At 35.3% G+C, this 16,201-nt stretch overlaps 2 pseudogenes across 4 annotated transcripts; both read right to left on the minus strand.

Moving 5' to 3' along the window:
* Positions 1–1,929: 1,929 nt before the first annotated feature.
* LOC145570587 (pentatricopeptide repeat-containing protein At1g77360, mitochondrial pseudogene) lies at positions 1,930–11,007 on the minus strand (annotated as a pseudogene). Of its 4 annotated transcripts, XR_014096527.1 has the most exons (7): positions 10,904–11,007; positions 7,756–9,319; positions 6,063–6,268; positions 5,208–5,308; positions 4,907–5,077; positions 4,659–4,763; positions 1,930–2,944 (listed from the first exon to the last, which is right to left on the minus strand). The product of XR_014096527.1 is annotated as a pentatricopeptide repeat-containing protein At1g77360, mitochondrial pseudogene, transcript variant X2 (transcript). The 4 variants fall into 4 exon arrangements; XR_014096526.1 differs by lacking the exon at positions 5,208–5,308; XR_014096529.1 differs by lacking the exons at positions 5,208–5,308; positions 6,063–6,268.
* A 413-nt stretch (positions 11,008–11,420) lies between these two features.
* LOC145572527 (pentatricopeptide repeat-containing protein At1g77360, mitochondrial pseudogene) lies at positions 11,421–15,935 on the minus strand (annotated as a pseudogene).
* Positions 15,936–16,201: the final 266 nt, after the last annotated feature.

Consider the following 16,201-nt stretch of genomic DNA (forward strand, 5'->3'; position numbering starts at 1 on the left):
TAAAACTCCGCGCATGTAGAAATAGAGCAAGTATTTAAAAACGGAAGGAGTATAATACATGTGTATAAATTTACCTTTGAAATAGTAAGGTCAACAACCTAAACACTTAGCACAAGATAAGATTACACTAGATGTTTGAGCAAAACCATGTAACTTCAAAAGTAGCTTCATTTTATGCCTTACACCATACGTTTACAAATGCACATTTATTCTTTTTATGCCTCTTTTTATACTAACAAATGAAAGCTCCTAAGCATCGAATAGGAGAAGTAGATTTATTCAACCCGAATTTACTATTTATATGTGAAATCACATTCCAAATTCTAAAAGTAATTAAAAACATGCTAGATTTCCTTAAAAATGCCAAAAGTCATTTATCTTGCATTTCTACGTATTGAAGTATTGAACACTTTCCTCCTCTCACGAAACATAAGAAATGGAGCCCACCTATAAAATAACTAACGTAGTTTGGCTACGTAGGAATTAAAGTTTTTTTTTTTTTTTTTTTTTTGACAGTGACGTAGAATTAAAGTTGTGAAAGCATGGTATTAAAGTTGTAGCACTACTTCATAGATGATTTTGGACGTAACAAATATATATATACCACATTTCTGACATTTGCACCATAACCTTTGTTACGCATTTTTATTCTTTTCGATAATTTTATTTATAATGAATATACAAGTCTACAGTTATCTTTGTTTAGTAATGCAGAGTAATATATATGCTAATTTCTGGTGCAGTGGTGCCAATTTCCATAAAATAGTAAAGGCCTAGTTTACTATAAGGGCTGGAGATAACGCATGCGCAGCCTGTGGAGTACTACTACTAATTACATTATTACACAAACAAAGAATACCAACATGAAGTCTGAGAACTATTAAAACTATAACTTAGATTAAATGAAATACAAATATAAATTGACTTACATGCCATGGTCCTTCCTTAAAGTGAGAGTGCCGATCAGCTGTACCGCTATGGTAATTCCCTATCACCACTTCATCTTCTTCACGTTTATCAGCAAAGAGATGCCTAAGAGAAGTCGACCACCATCTTTATCTATTTTTGTCATCTTGGTCACCAACGATGCAACCATATAAATTGTTGTCACCTTTATTACCTGTTCCACCATCAAATTTAAATCTGTAGATGATATAATTTTGAAAAATTGAAAATTAGAGCTGAAAATATTAAAAATTGAAGAAAAAGAAACTAACCAGAAGAAAGATTCAAGAAGAGAGTGAAATAAAGAGAGACAGTTGACCATATGTGATTGAAATTAACAGCACTTCCAAGCCTAACGACATTAGAAGCATTGTATTTAGCCAGCAACAATCAACATTAGAGAAGAAGGACCTTGCATTGAAAAGATGAATTAGGAACTTCATCCGATTATGCTTGATGACAAGCTTCTGGTATATATGATGCAACTTGCTACTTCTTTGTGGTTCATTATCATTGCTTTCATCCACGGAAACATCATCCATGTCAGGATCACAAATTGACATACCACGGTCCATTAGCTCCAGAAGAGGTAATTGAGCTATGGCAAATAGAATACCACCTGTTTGTTGGGCCTGGGTTCACCCACATTGTTGGGCCCGACGCACACTCCACTCCACTCCACGTTGGTATGATATTGTCCGCTTTGACGCAAAGATTTGTTTTTGGACACCTTTCCAAAAGGCCTCATACTAATGGAGTATGCTTCCACTTATAAGGAAGTCATCCCTTCCTTATTTTTTCCATGTAGGACTTGAGATGGACAACCCCAATAAAATACCAAGTTGTAAAGACCGGAAGGGGGTCACTATGACCCCACAATTCACACACAAGACAATCAACCAAGAATCCAATCTAATCGGCCCAAATTCTCACACAACCAAATCAACAATTAAGCAATAGCAAAACAACAATAACACCAGCAATACTAGGAAGAAACAATATCAATCAACACGCATGAATTATACGTGGAAACCCTTTCCTCATGAAGGATAAAAACCACGGGACCGTTACCGTTAAAAGAGTACTCCCTAACTTCTCTCATTGATAAATTGAAGGAAAAAGAATCTCAAGTCAGTTTACAAAGGATTCACACCCCAGTAATAATAAACAATAAGAAATTGAAATTAGAGAGTAAAAAGAATAGAATTCACCCAAAAACAACAGTTCAGAGACGTTTTCAATTAAACCAAAGCTCAAACCGACGATCCAACCGTCTATAATGAAGTCTTTGATGTTAGGAATAAGCTGTCCAAATTTAAGCACGATCCAAAGGTGGAATTTTCAACGACAGTTTTGTAAAGGCTCCTCAGAAAAATCCAAAAATGGAAACTCTTGTAAAGAACCCCCACTCTCTCTTTATTTTGTGTATGAATGCTTAGCTAAACTTACTTGGTGACTTGTTTACCACAAGATATCACCTCAAAAGAATAAACTTCAAATAGGACTTACAAAACTTTGTAAAATGTCTTGAAATGGACCAAATTATTGGACCCAAGTAAAACTCATTTACGTACTACCACTTGGGTGGACCCATAACAAATCTCCCCCCCCCCCCCGGCCTAACACGAGGAAGACGACCATGCTTTAATGATAACTTAAAGCTCAATCTCGCAAGCTTACTACAAACTTCAAGCTTGCTTTCAAGAACCATCTTTGTCAACGTTTTTGCACCATTCTTATTGGTGTGGACTTTCTTCGGTTTCATTTTCTTCTCTTCAATCACATTTTGCAACCAATGATATCGAACATCAATATGCTTGGTACGAGCATGACACACGGAATTTTGCTCAAATCCATAGCATTTTGACTATCGCAAAGTACTAAATACTCACTTTGCTTCAAACCCAACTCTTGAAGAAACCTTCAACCAAAGCATCTCTTTACTTGCTTCCACAGCTACTATATATTATGCCTACTTTTGTAACTTGGATGGCTCCCCCTGAAAATGTGAACACATAACTTATCAAGATCACAAGCCATGTTTGCATTTGTATAGCCCTCAGAATAGGTTTGCCACCTCCATAACACAAACAAAGTTTAATGATACCACGCATATATCTAAAGATCCACTTCACTGCATCCTAATGAGTCTTACCCGGTTTGGATAAGTATCGACTCACCAAACCAATATATGTACAATATTTGGCCTAGTACACACCACGGCATACATCAATGAACCAACAGCAGAAAAATAAGGAATAGAAGACATACTTGCTTTCTCCTTCTCTGATGTAGGACAAGCTCTCTTACTTAGCTTAAAATGAGGTGCTAATGGTGTACTAACAGACTTGGCATGCTTCATATTGAACTTGCCAAGCACCTGTTCAATTTATTTTTCTTGTGATAGCCACAATTTTCCAACTTTCCTATCACGAGCAATCCCTAAGATTTGCTTTGAAGGACACAAATCTTTCATGTCAAAAGACTTGGACAAGCTTGAAGTTTGGAGTAAGCTTGCAGGATTGAGCTTCAAGTGATCATTGAAGCATGGTCGTCTTCCCCGAATTGGCTGGAGGGGGAGATTTGTTATGGGTCTAGCCCAAGTGGTAGTAAAATGAGTCTTACTTTGAGTCCAATAATTTGGTCCATTTCAAGTCATTTTACTAAGTTTTGTAAGTCTACTTTGAGGCTTATTTTTGTTGCTTCTTTTGGAAGCTTTTGATGTGATATTTTGTGGTAAACAAGTCACTAAGTAAGCAGCGAGCCATCATACACACGCACATATTGAGAGCTAAGTGAGGGTTTTCAAGAGAGCTTCCAATTTTGGATTTTTCTGGCAGCTCTTACAATCTGGTTGTTGCCGAAAATTCCACCGTTGGATCATGCTCAAATTTAGACAGCTTATTCCTGACATAAAGAACTTCATTTTGAACGGTTGGATCATCAGCTTGAGCTCTAGTTTGGTCGAAAACATCTCTAGACAAAACTGCTATTTTTTAGGTAAATTCTACTCTTTTCACACTTTAATTTCAATTCTTATTGTTTGTTGTTGTTAGTGGGTTGTGAATCCTTTGTAAACTGATTTGGCATTCTTTCTCCCTCAATTCATCAATAAGAGAAGCTAGGGTGGACTCCTTAAACGGTCTTGTGGTTTTTATCCTTCACATCGAACGGGTTTTCCACGTATAATCCTTGTGTGTGTTAATTGTTATTGTTTCTTCCTAGTATTGTTGGTATTATTGTTGTTTTGCTATCACTCTATTGCTGATTTGGTTGTGCTATTTTGGTTGTGTGAGAATTTGGGTTGATTGGATTGAATTGTTGGTTGATTCTTGTGTGTGACATTGTACGTGTCGAGTGACTCCCTTCCGATCCTTACAGCTATAGGCAAGAAGTAGCGTACTTTCATAATCAAACAGATAATGTGTAACTGAAACCAACAATAAATACCAAGGTAGCATAATTAAGTCCAAACAAGGAATACAAATTTACTTGAAGTGATATTAGGGCAAAGCGCTAGCAATAATATTGATAAAGTTCAGGATAACACGTTACATATCATTCCAATGCCACTATCAATGATGCTAGGCCTACATCAACAAAATAACAATCTAAGATTCCTGAGGTAAACCAAGTAAACTAGAAACAAAGCCTAATCTTGCTGATGAATGACAAATTTGACTAAGCAATGAAATATGAAGATGAGGCATTACCCACTCAAGTCAAGCAACTCTAGCTTTGAAAAGCTGTAAGCAATAGCAGCAACAGAAGCATCACTGATGCCAGAGCCCAACACTAATGAGAGCATTCTAAGTCCCCTGAACAAAAGGAAAATGGCAACCAATAGAATTCGTTGAGCCTCATCATTATATTCAGTTGTAAGCTAGAACAAAAGGTGTACAACCCTTCCTTTTTTTTTTTTTATAACAAGAATAAAAAATATCTGTATATTTGTACCAACCTCAAACTTGCTGATGAGAGAGCAAGAACAGTAGCATGAGATAATCTAGGCGATGTAACATGAAAGTTCTGAAACCTTGGGCAGAATTTTCCCAAGATGTCCATCATGGTATCATTATCTTGATGAGAAAAAATTCAATGAAATCTCCTTCAAATTAGGGCAGTTGATAATCTGCAGTGATGAGACCCAAGTAAGCACAAAAAAAAGGAGGGGGGGGGGGGGGGGGGGGAAGATTTTATACTAATAATTACTGTCTTAGATAGAAAATGAAGATCAGAAAGCCAGAGTGTAGAAAGATTACTTGAAGAAATAATGACCAATCCTAGATTAGAGCATCCTTCCATCTTAAGACTAGTAACTTAGTACGACACTGTCTATCAGCAACAAAACGACCCAGCTCATCTCCACAGTACAAAAACAGCAATGTTAATGGCTTGATTACCAAATTTACCATGGAGTGTAAAATAGCCTAGGAAAAATGACATTCGATAATTTCAGGACATACGATATAGTGACAACACTACAACTAATGAACACTACAACTAATGAACCCCTATATTAAGTTATAAGCAACCTCCCTTCCCCCAAAGTTTGTCAGAAGGTTTCTCATTTGGTGATTGACATGTTGATCGTCACTTGAACCAATGAGTTAGCAGCTATTTGTCTGCCAAAGGTAAGCTATCAACTACCAATTGGGTTGCTCAGATCATCAGCCTTGCAAAATCATTTCAAGTTGAGAGCCACTACCAGTTGTGTTCATAGCGTTACATAAATTTTCTGTCTACTAGAAAAAGCACTAGAAGAGTTTGAACTCGTCTATCCTTAAAAACGTATAATTAAACCTAGATATTGATGGTCAATTACCAAAAAATACTCAGATTCATGAAATTCTCGTCGGAAAATAACCAGAAATCTAATTAATTGAACCAAAATGAATTAATCAAACACTAGAGAATTTTCAATAAAAAAAGAAATTGTGTAGTATAATTCAGCGTGATAAGGAAATACCAAAAACAGAATACATCAAACCCTAGATGAATTTTTAAATAATCAATCATTATGATAGATCCAACTGGAAACATAAACCCTAGAATCTGACTCTTGTTAATCACAATTCACAAATTGACTATAGAGAGTGATGGAGACGAGAGCATACCATAGGGAAATTGAGAGGAGAGCGACGAGTCATCTTCAAAGAAAGCTCAAAAGCCGCTTCAATGGAGAGCCAGAACGATCTCGCCTTGGAGGAGGTGGACGGCCACATAGTAAGAGAAAGAGGAGAGAGAAACCCTTGATCTTCTAAAATTGGTACAAGAGCAAGAGGTTGACAGTGAGGAGGAGGTTGACGGAGAAGGTGGAAGGCTGGACACCAACAAAATGAAGGAGATGGTGAAGAAAATGAAGAGATTTCTCATTTTTATCGATCTGATGAAAAAAATGAAGTACAGAGTAGGAGAAGAATGGCTAGCTGGTTAATTGTATTTTTTTATTTTCTAAATTATTTGCAGTGCCTACAATTAAAACGTTGCTTAATACATTTTTTTTTTTTGCAGCATTCAAGAGCAACGAACGTTGTTTCTTTTCTTTTTTTTTCAACTTGCTTTAACTTAGAGCGCTGCAGATAAGTCTCAAACAAATTTCCCGAACTATTTGCAGCGTTTTTAGTTATAAAGCGCTGCTACTAATAGATAAAATCTTTGGCCCACGTTTGCAGCATTCTATACAAAAAATTGGCAGCAAATAGTGTGCTGCAAATGACGTTTTGCCTACTAGTGTAATGACCATACAAGGTATCATTGCACTGTTTGCAATCTCACCAACAGCTAACCAATGATCAAAATTTTACAAACAATGAATTACCAGACTGTAACTGTTTTACAGAGCATCAAAGTCCTTGGTAAAGCAAAAATGTTAAGGTAGATCTTAATAATCCCAAAGAATATTTTTTTAAACTACAAAACAACCCATTCGCCAATCAACATGAGCAACCAGTAATTGTTTTTTGTAGGATTAAGAATTAGTTTATTAATTTTTAACTTAAACAAGGGATCTCTGGCAAGAAAGCAATGTTTTTGTATGCAAAATTACAAATAATTGTTATGGATCCACTTAGTAGTACGGTCCAGCCCATAAAAGTGTACTCAAGGAGACCCGAGCCATCAACGGACAACAAGGGGAGGCAAGGAACGGTCAACCATGAAGGTCAATGATGGGGACAACAAGTTAAGAGTCAATATCAACAAAGAAGTAGAGACAAATGTCATTAAGTGAAAAGTTGGGAAAGCAAGCGGCTAGTTTCATTTGTGTCTTTGTTTGGGTTTGCTATTTTAGTGATTAAGAGTCACATGTCTTATTTTTTGTGTTCTTGTGCTTTAGTTAGCTCCTAGTAAGGGTAAATTGTAATAGCAAGGTATCCAGAAATTGAGTTAGGAAATCCTTGAGAGTAGTAGCCTAAACCTACCATGAGATTGATAGCCTCAAGCCATTAGCTATCCCTTGTAATCCTTGTTAGTTGTTAATCAATCAAGTAATCAAACTTTCCCCTTAATTATTACAATTAATTAGTCTAATCTTGCTGTGAGGAACTCGGTCTTTTACAATAATCAACTTAAGTAGATGGAGAGGATGGAATAGAAACATGTCAGCACTTTTGGCCCTACATTCATTTCAGTGTCATGTAAAGATGCCACAGCAATGTGCAATAAGATTTATTTGCAGTAAATTCTGAAACATCAAAATTTCAAAACTAATACTTTGCCTAGTGACTTCAATATAACAAATGTTGTGCTTTCTTAAATTGTTGCAATCATAGGAAAGAAAGCAATGACCGGGTCTTGTAATCAACTAACCTGAAAATCCAAAGGACAATAGAGCAAGGGTGATTCATTGCTTCTGACTCAGTCTACATATTACTTTATAAACACGGTCTTCATAGCCTTTCAATCACACAAAGGTTCCTTGATTAAAAGATTCATCTTCTCCTGAAGAAACTTCAGGACATCTTGCCTCCGTTCTTTTATAAGTAACTGCCTCAGCTTGCGAAAGGTCAAAACTGGAGGTTGAATCCCCTTTTCAATCATCTCTTCCATATATACACATGCATCACTGACCTGGCCCTTTTCACACAACCCATTGATAAGAACTGAATAGGTATGCATGCTTGGAACAAACCTTTTTGACATCATGTACTTCCACACCTTCAGAGCCTGGTCCAACTGATCTCTCTCAAAAAACATCTTTATCATCATTGTATATGTGTCTGTGTCAGGCTCACACATCTTAATCATCTTTCTAAACACCTTAAAAGCCTCATCAGTCTTCCCCTGCCCAATCAAACTGTTTAATATTATATTGCAAGTCCTAGCATTAGGTACAACCCCTTTACCATCCATCTCTTTTAAGACCCGAAATACATTATTCAATTTATCTACTTTACAAAATGCACTAATTAGGGCATTGTACACTCCCACATCAGCCTCCACACCATTTTCGGCCATATCCATAAATGTATCTATGGCGTCTTCAATTCGATTCTCTATACCATAAGTATGAATTAAAATACTGTAAAGAAAAGATGTTGGCTTACAACCATTAGCATCCATGCTCCTAAGAGTTTCTACAGCTTCATCAGTTCTCCCTGATTTACAAAGGACGTCAACCATTATACCATAAGTCACAATATCAGGATTGCAACCTACATTAATCATTTGTCTGAAAGTCTCCCTTGCCTTGGGGAGATTTGGTTCCCTTCCCCAACCAGAAAGCAGTATGCTATAAGTTTTTGAGTCAGGAACAAATTGTTCATGCATTTTATCAAAGATCTCTTGGGCCTTCCTTACATTCTTAGACTTGCATAAAGCACTTAGAAGCCCATTAAATGCAGCTAAGTTTGGAGTAATACCATATTTTTCCATAACATTGAATGTATAGAGTGCCTCATCCACCTTCTGCATCCTAGCATACTTTCTCATGATGATGCAAAACGTCTCAACGCTTAGCACCCCCTTGTTCCTCATAGTGTTCACAAGATCCCACATAATCTCAAACTGCCTTATTTTAGCCAAAGACCCAATCATAATGTGATAAGCTTCAACAGTATGTGTGTAATAATGTTGCTTTCCTGCCCATTCAAAAAAAGAATAAGATATCATACCTGCATTTCCAAATCTCTTCAGAACATCCTCAACCATCTCTGGTGAAGCCTCAACTCCGCTATGATCAAGCCTGACATCCAGTCCTACTTTAGGAGATGACATCATGATTCTACATATTTTTTTAAATGTGGAATCAGATAAATTTTTGACGGCTGCATCAGATGTGTACATTCTAGTAACAACACCCCAGACTGAAGACAATTTCTTATAATGATAGTGAGCCCTAACCATCTCCTTTTATCACTTCAAACTCGATCACCTTAAGCATTAAAAAAGTTACATAAGAACAAGCTATATATCTGAGGGTAAATTCTATAATATATATATATATATATATATATATATATATATATATATATATATATATATATATATATATATATATATATATATATATATATATATAAAGAAACAACATGTTGCTACTTGCCAGAATAATACATCATTTTATCAGTAGATCAGGTGCTTACAATGATTGATTAATAGTAAGGGAACATGGTGCTTGAAAAAAAGAGAGCACAAAATGATACTCCGTAAGAAAACACAAAGTATTGAGGAAAAAATATATCAACATTACACGATCGATTGATTCAACTGCTATCTCTTCTTTAACTAGTATAGAATTAACATCATTTAAGCTAGAACTTGCTATTTATAAACCATATACCTCTCAATTAGGTTAACATTATTCTGCAATGTATTTGAGTTCTTTGTAATGGAAAGTGATAAATTGCAAAATTAGAGGGAAAGATTGGATCTTTAATCAATGGAAATACAAAAAGGAATTGAAACATGACTTTAGGCCACCACTCTCCAACTTCGCCCAAGCTTACAAATTTCTGGATACCCCCTCTCTAGTCTCTACTCTTTTTTCCTCAATTGATCAAGCTCACCAACCCCTAAAATGCTACCTAGTAAAAGGTATTAATTACTATTACTTGTCTTCTTCCTAATATGACAAAAGAGCTGCTCAAGCTCAGCCCACTACCAAGTGCTTGCTTAGCCTCCCGAGTCCTGGTTTGCCTGGTACCCTTGTTGCTGCTAGTGCTAGCATCGCAACCCCATGTAAGGGAGGGTCACAGATGGTCTGTTGTAGTTCACCGTATTCCCTTCACTAAATTTCCTCCAAATTTATGAGAAAATCATGTTTTCTCTTAATTGGTTTCAAAACTTTACTACTTTGGATTTATCGTGCTGTCATCCTTGATACACCATATTAATTTGTTCAAAATCATCTAATTGACTTTTTAATTGACACTAACACACTGTAATAACATGCTACTGGATAACCCACTTTATCATACATAACTAAATAACAGTTAAGAAGAGTAAATAACAGGCTAAACTTCAAAAATAGTATAAACAAGTTCAACCATGAAACCTACATTTAGAAATCAAATTCATCATCTTATAATTTAATAACCCAAGCAAGCAATTTCATCATTTGCAAGTTTAATCATGGCAAACCCAAAAGGAGTTCACCCAAAATCAGATTAAAAAAATAATAATAAAGATTGAATTTGCCAAATTTAAATTTCGAAAATTAAACAGTGGAACGAAATATAAAAGCAGTGAGGTCTAATTGACTAATTTCATAGTTCAATTCAGGGTTTTGCAATACTTTAGCACCCAAATTTGATTTAATTATCAAATAATTAGGAATATTTGATTCAATTATCAATTAGGCTCACAATTTTTATTATAGTAATTAGAACCAATAGTTCAGATTTTCGAACACTAAACTTACTCAACTGACAATTAAATTAAATTAGATAAAAGATAAAAGATAAACCCTAGATTGTGAAATTGATATGATGATTTACAAAAAGAAACAACAACTTACCTCAGAAGCTGCTTCAGTGGGGAATACAGGTATTTCAACGGAGAACGTCAAGTGCGCTACTATGGAGAACGAACCGAGAGAGAGAGTGAGGAGTAATTTTTTTTTAACTTTATTATAATTTTTTTAATAATTTTATGTTATTAACAATTAGAGCAATTTAATGGGTTGAAGGCCTTAAAGCCCAATTAAAAGCCCTGACCCAACCTAGTTAAAAATGGGTCAAATCCGTCCAATTAATAGAATGGGTGGGTCATTATTGAGTCATCCCAACTCCCAAACTTTAGGGTCTGTTCTCTTCAACTTATTTTCAGTTCAAATTTCCTTCTCTCATAAAATATTCAGTTCAGTTCAGCTCCAATAAAATTCAGTTTCCTTAAAAAAGACTTACAATAGAAAATTAGTAAAAATAATTTCAGTTCACCAAAAATAATTTCAATTCAGTAAAATTAATTTAAGTTTAGTAAAAATAATTTAAGTTCAGTAAAAATAATTTGCAGTGCCTACAATTAAAACGTTGCTTAATACATTTTTTTTTTTTGCAGCATTCAAGAGCAACGAACGTTGTTTCTTTTCTTTTTTTTTCAACTTGCTTTAACTTAGAGCGCTGCAGATAAGTCTCAAACAAATTTCCCGAACTATTTGCAGCGTTTTTAGTTATAAAGCGCTGCTACTAATAGATAAAATCTTTGGCCCACGTTTGCAGCATTCTATACAAAAAATTGGCAGCAAATAGTGTGCTGCAAATGACGTTTTGCCTACTAGTGTAATGACCATACAAGGTATCATTGCACTGTTTGCAATCTCACCAACAGCTAACCAATGATCAAAATTTTACAAACAATGAATTACCAGACTGTAACTGTTTTACAGAGCATCAAAGTCCTTGGTAAAGCAAAAATGTTAAGGTAGATCTTAATAATCCCAAAGAATATTTTTTTAAACTACAAAACAACCCATTCGCCAATCAACATGAGCAACCAGTAATTGTTTTTTGTAGGATTAAGAATTAGTTTATTAATTTTTAACTTAAACAAGGGATCTCTGGCAAGAAAGCAATGTTTTTGTATGCAAAATTACAAATAATTGTTATGGATCCACTTAGTAGTACGGTCCAGCCCATAAAAGTGTACTCAAGGAGACCCGAGCCATCAACGGACAACAAGGGGAGGCAAGGAACGGTCAACCATGAAGGTCAATGATGGGGACAACAAGTTAAGAGTCAATATCAACAAAGAAGTAGAGACAAATGTCATTAAGTGAAAAGTTGGGAAAGCAAGCGGCTAGTTTCATTTGTGTCTTTGTTTGGGTTTGCTATTTTAGTGATTAAGAGTCACATGTCTTATTTTTTGTGTTCTTGTGCTTTAGTTAGCTCCTAGTAAGGGTAAATTGTAATAGCAAGGTATCCAGAAATTGAGTTAGGAAATCCTTGAGAGTAGTAGCCTAAACCTACCATGAGATTGATAGCCTCAAGCCATTAGCTATCCCTTGTAATCCTTGTTAGTTGTTAATCAATCAAGTAATCAAACTTTCCCCTTAATTATTACAATTAATTAGTCTAATCTTGCTGTGAGGAACTCGGTCTTTTACAATAATCAACTTAAGTAGATGGAGAGGATGGAATAGAAACATGTCAGCACTTTTGGCCCTACATTCATTTCAGTGTCATGTAAAGATGCCACAGCAATGTGCAATAAGATTTATTTGCAGTAAATTCTGAAACATCAAAATTTCAAAACTAATACTTTGCCTAGTGACTTCAATATAACAAATGTTGTGCTTTCTTAAATTGTTGCAATCATAGGAAAGAAAGCAATGACCGGGTCTTGTAATCAACTAACCTGAAAATCCAAAGGACAATAGAGCAAGGGTGATTCATTGCTTCTGACTCAGTCTACATATTACTTTATAAACACGGTCTTCATAGCCTTTCAATCACACAAAGGTTCCTTGATTAAAAGATTCATCTTCTCCTGAAGAAACTTCAGGACATCTTGCCTCCGTTCTTTTATAAGTAACTGCCTCAGCTTGCGAAAGGTCAAAACTGGAGGTTGAATCCCCTTTTCAATCATCTCTTCCATATATACACATGCATCACTGACCTGGCCCTTTTCACACAACCCATTGATAAGAACTGAATAGGTATGCATGCTTGGAACAAACCTTTTTGACATCATGTACTTCCACACCTTCAGAGCCTGGTCCAACTGATCTCTCTCAAAAAACATCTTTATCATCATTGTATATGTGTCTGTGTCAGGCTCACACATCTTAATCATCTTTCTAAACACCTTAAAAGCCTCATCAGTCTTCCCCTGCCCAATCAAACTGTTTAATATTATATTGCAAGTCCTAGCATTAGGTACAACCCCTTTACCATCCATCTCTTTTAAGACCCGAAATACATTATTCAATTTATCTACTTTACAAAATGCACTAATTAGGGCATTGTACACTCCCACATCAGCCTCCACACCATTTTCGGCCATATCCATAAATGTATCTATGGCGTCTTCAATTCGATTCTCTATACCATAAGTATGAATTAAAATACTGTAAAGAAAAGATGTTGGCTTACAACCATTAGCATCCATGCTCCTAAGAGTTTCTACAGCTTCATCAGTTCTCCCTGATTTACAAAGGACGTCAACCATTATACCATAAGTCACAATATCAGGATTGCAACCTACATTAATCATTTGTCTGAAAGTCTCCCTTGCCTTGGGGAGATTTGGTTCCCTTCCCCAACCAGAAAGCAGTATGCTATAAGTTTTTGAGTCAGGAACAAATTGTTCATGCATTTTATCAAAGATCTCTTGGGCCTTCCTTACATTCTTAGACTTGCATAAAGCACTTAGAAGCCCATTAAATGCAGCTAAGTTTGGAGTAATACCATATTTTTCCATAACATTGAATGTATAGAGTGCCTCATCCACCTTCTGCATCCTAGCATACTTTCTCATGATGATGCAAAACGTCTCAACGCTTAGCACCCCCTTGTTCCTCATAGTGTTCACAAGATCCCACATAATCTCAAACTGCCTTATTTTAGCCAAAGACCCAATCATAATGTGATAAGCTTCAACAGTATGTGTGTAATAATGTTGCTTTCCTGCCCATTCAAAAAAAGAATAAGATATCATACCTGCATTTCCAAATCTCTTCAGAACATCCTCAACCATCTCTGGTGAAGCCTCAACTCCGCTATGATCAAGCCTGACATCCAGTCCTACTTTAGGAGATGACATCATGATTCTACATATTTTTTTAAATGTGGAATCAGATAAATTTTTGACGGCTGCATCAGATGTGTACATTCTAGTAACAACACCCCAGACTGAAGACAATTTCTTATAATGATAGTGAGCCCTAACCATCTCCTTTTATCACTTCAAACTCGATCACCTTAAGCATTAAAAAAGTTACATAAGAACAAGCTATATATCTGAGGGTAAATTCTATAATATATATATATATATATATATATATATATAAAGAAACAACATGTTGCTACTTGCCAGAATAATACATCATTTTATCAGTAGATCAGGTGCTTACAATGATTGATTAATAGTAAGGGAACATGGTGCTTGAAAAAAAGAGAGCACAAAATGATACTCCGTAAGAAAACACAAAGTATTGAGGAAAAAATATATCAACATTACACGATCGATTGATTCAACTGCTATCTCTTCTTTAACTAGTATAGAATTAACATCATTTAAGCTAGAACTTGCTATTTATAAACCATATACCTCTCAATTAGGTTAACATTATTCTGCAATGTATTTGAGTTCTTTGTAATGGAAAGTGATAAATTGCAAAATTAGAGGGAAAGATTGGATCTTTAATCAATGGAAATACAAAAAGGAATTGAAACATGACTTTAGGCCACCACTCTCCAACTTCGCCCAAGCTTACAAATTTCTGGATACCCCCTCTCTAGTCTCTACTCTTTTTTCCTCAATTGATCAAGCTCACCAACCCCTAAAATGCTACCTAGTAAAAGGTATTAATTACTATTACTTGTCTTCTTCCTAATATGACAAAAGAGCTGCTCAAGCTCAGCCCACTACCAAGTGCTTGCTTAGCCTCCCGAGTCCTGGTTTGCCTGGTACCCTTGTTGCTGCTAGTGCTAGCATCGCAACCCCATGTAAGGGAGGGTCACAGATGGTCTGTTGTAGTTCACCGTATTCCCTTCACTAAATTTCCTCCAAATTTATGAGAAAATCATGTTTTCTCTTAATTGGTTTCAAAACTTTACTACTTTGGATTTATCGTGCTGTCATCCTTGATACACCATATTAATTTGTTCAAAATCATCTAATTGACTTTTTAATTGACACTAACACACTGTAATAACATGCTACTGGATAACCCACTTTATCATACATAACTAAATAACAGTTAAGAAGAGTAAATAACAGGCTAAACTTCAAAAATAGTATAAACAAGTTCAACCATGAAACCTACATTTAGAAATCAAATTCATCATCTTATAATTTAATAACCCAAGCAAGCAATTTCATCATTTGCAAGTTTAATCATGGCAAACCCAAAAGGAGTTCACCCAAAATCAGATTAAAAAAATAATAATAAAGATTGAATTTGCCAAATTTAAATTTCGAAAATTAAACAGTGGAACGAAATATAAAAGCAGTGAGGTCTAATTGACTAATTTCATAGTTCAATTCAGGGTTTTGCAATACTTTAGCACCCAAATTTGATTTAATTATCAAATAATTAGGAATATTTGATTCAATTATCAATTAGGCTCACAATTTTTATTATAGTAATTAGAACCAATAGTTCAGATTTTCGAACACTAAACTTACTCAACTGACAATTAAATTAAATTAGATAAAAGATAAAAGATAAACCCTAGATTGTGAAATTGATATGATGATTTACAAAAAGAAACAACAACTTACCTCAGAAGCTGCTTCAGTGGGGAATACAGGTATTTCAACGGAGAACGTCAAGTGCGCTACTATGGAGAACGAACCGAGAGAGAGAGTGAGGAGTAATTTTTTTTTAACTTTATTATAATTTTTTTAATAATTTTATGTTATTAACAATTAGAGCAATTTAATGGGTTGAAGGCCTTAAAGCCCAATTAAAAGCCCTGACCCAACCTAGTTAAAAATGGGTCAAATCCGTCCAATTAATAGAATGGGTGGGTCATTATTGAGTCATCCCAACTCCCAAACTTTAGGGTCTGTTCTCTTCAACTTATTTTCAGTTCAAATTTCCTTCTCTCATAAAATATTCAGTTCAGTTCAGCTCCAATAAAATTCAGTT

This window comes from Chenopodium album, chromosome 12 (assembly GCF_948465745.1).
Source record: "Chenopodium album chromosome 12, dcCheAlbu1.1, whole genome shotgun sequence".
In the NCBI taxonomy this organism is placed as follows: domain Eukaryota; kingdom Viridiplantae; phylum Streptophyta; class Magnoliopsida; order Caryophyllales; family Amaranthaceae; genus Chenopodium; species Chenopodium album.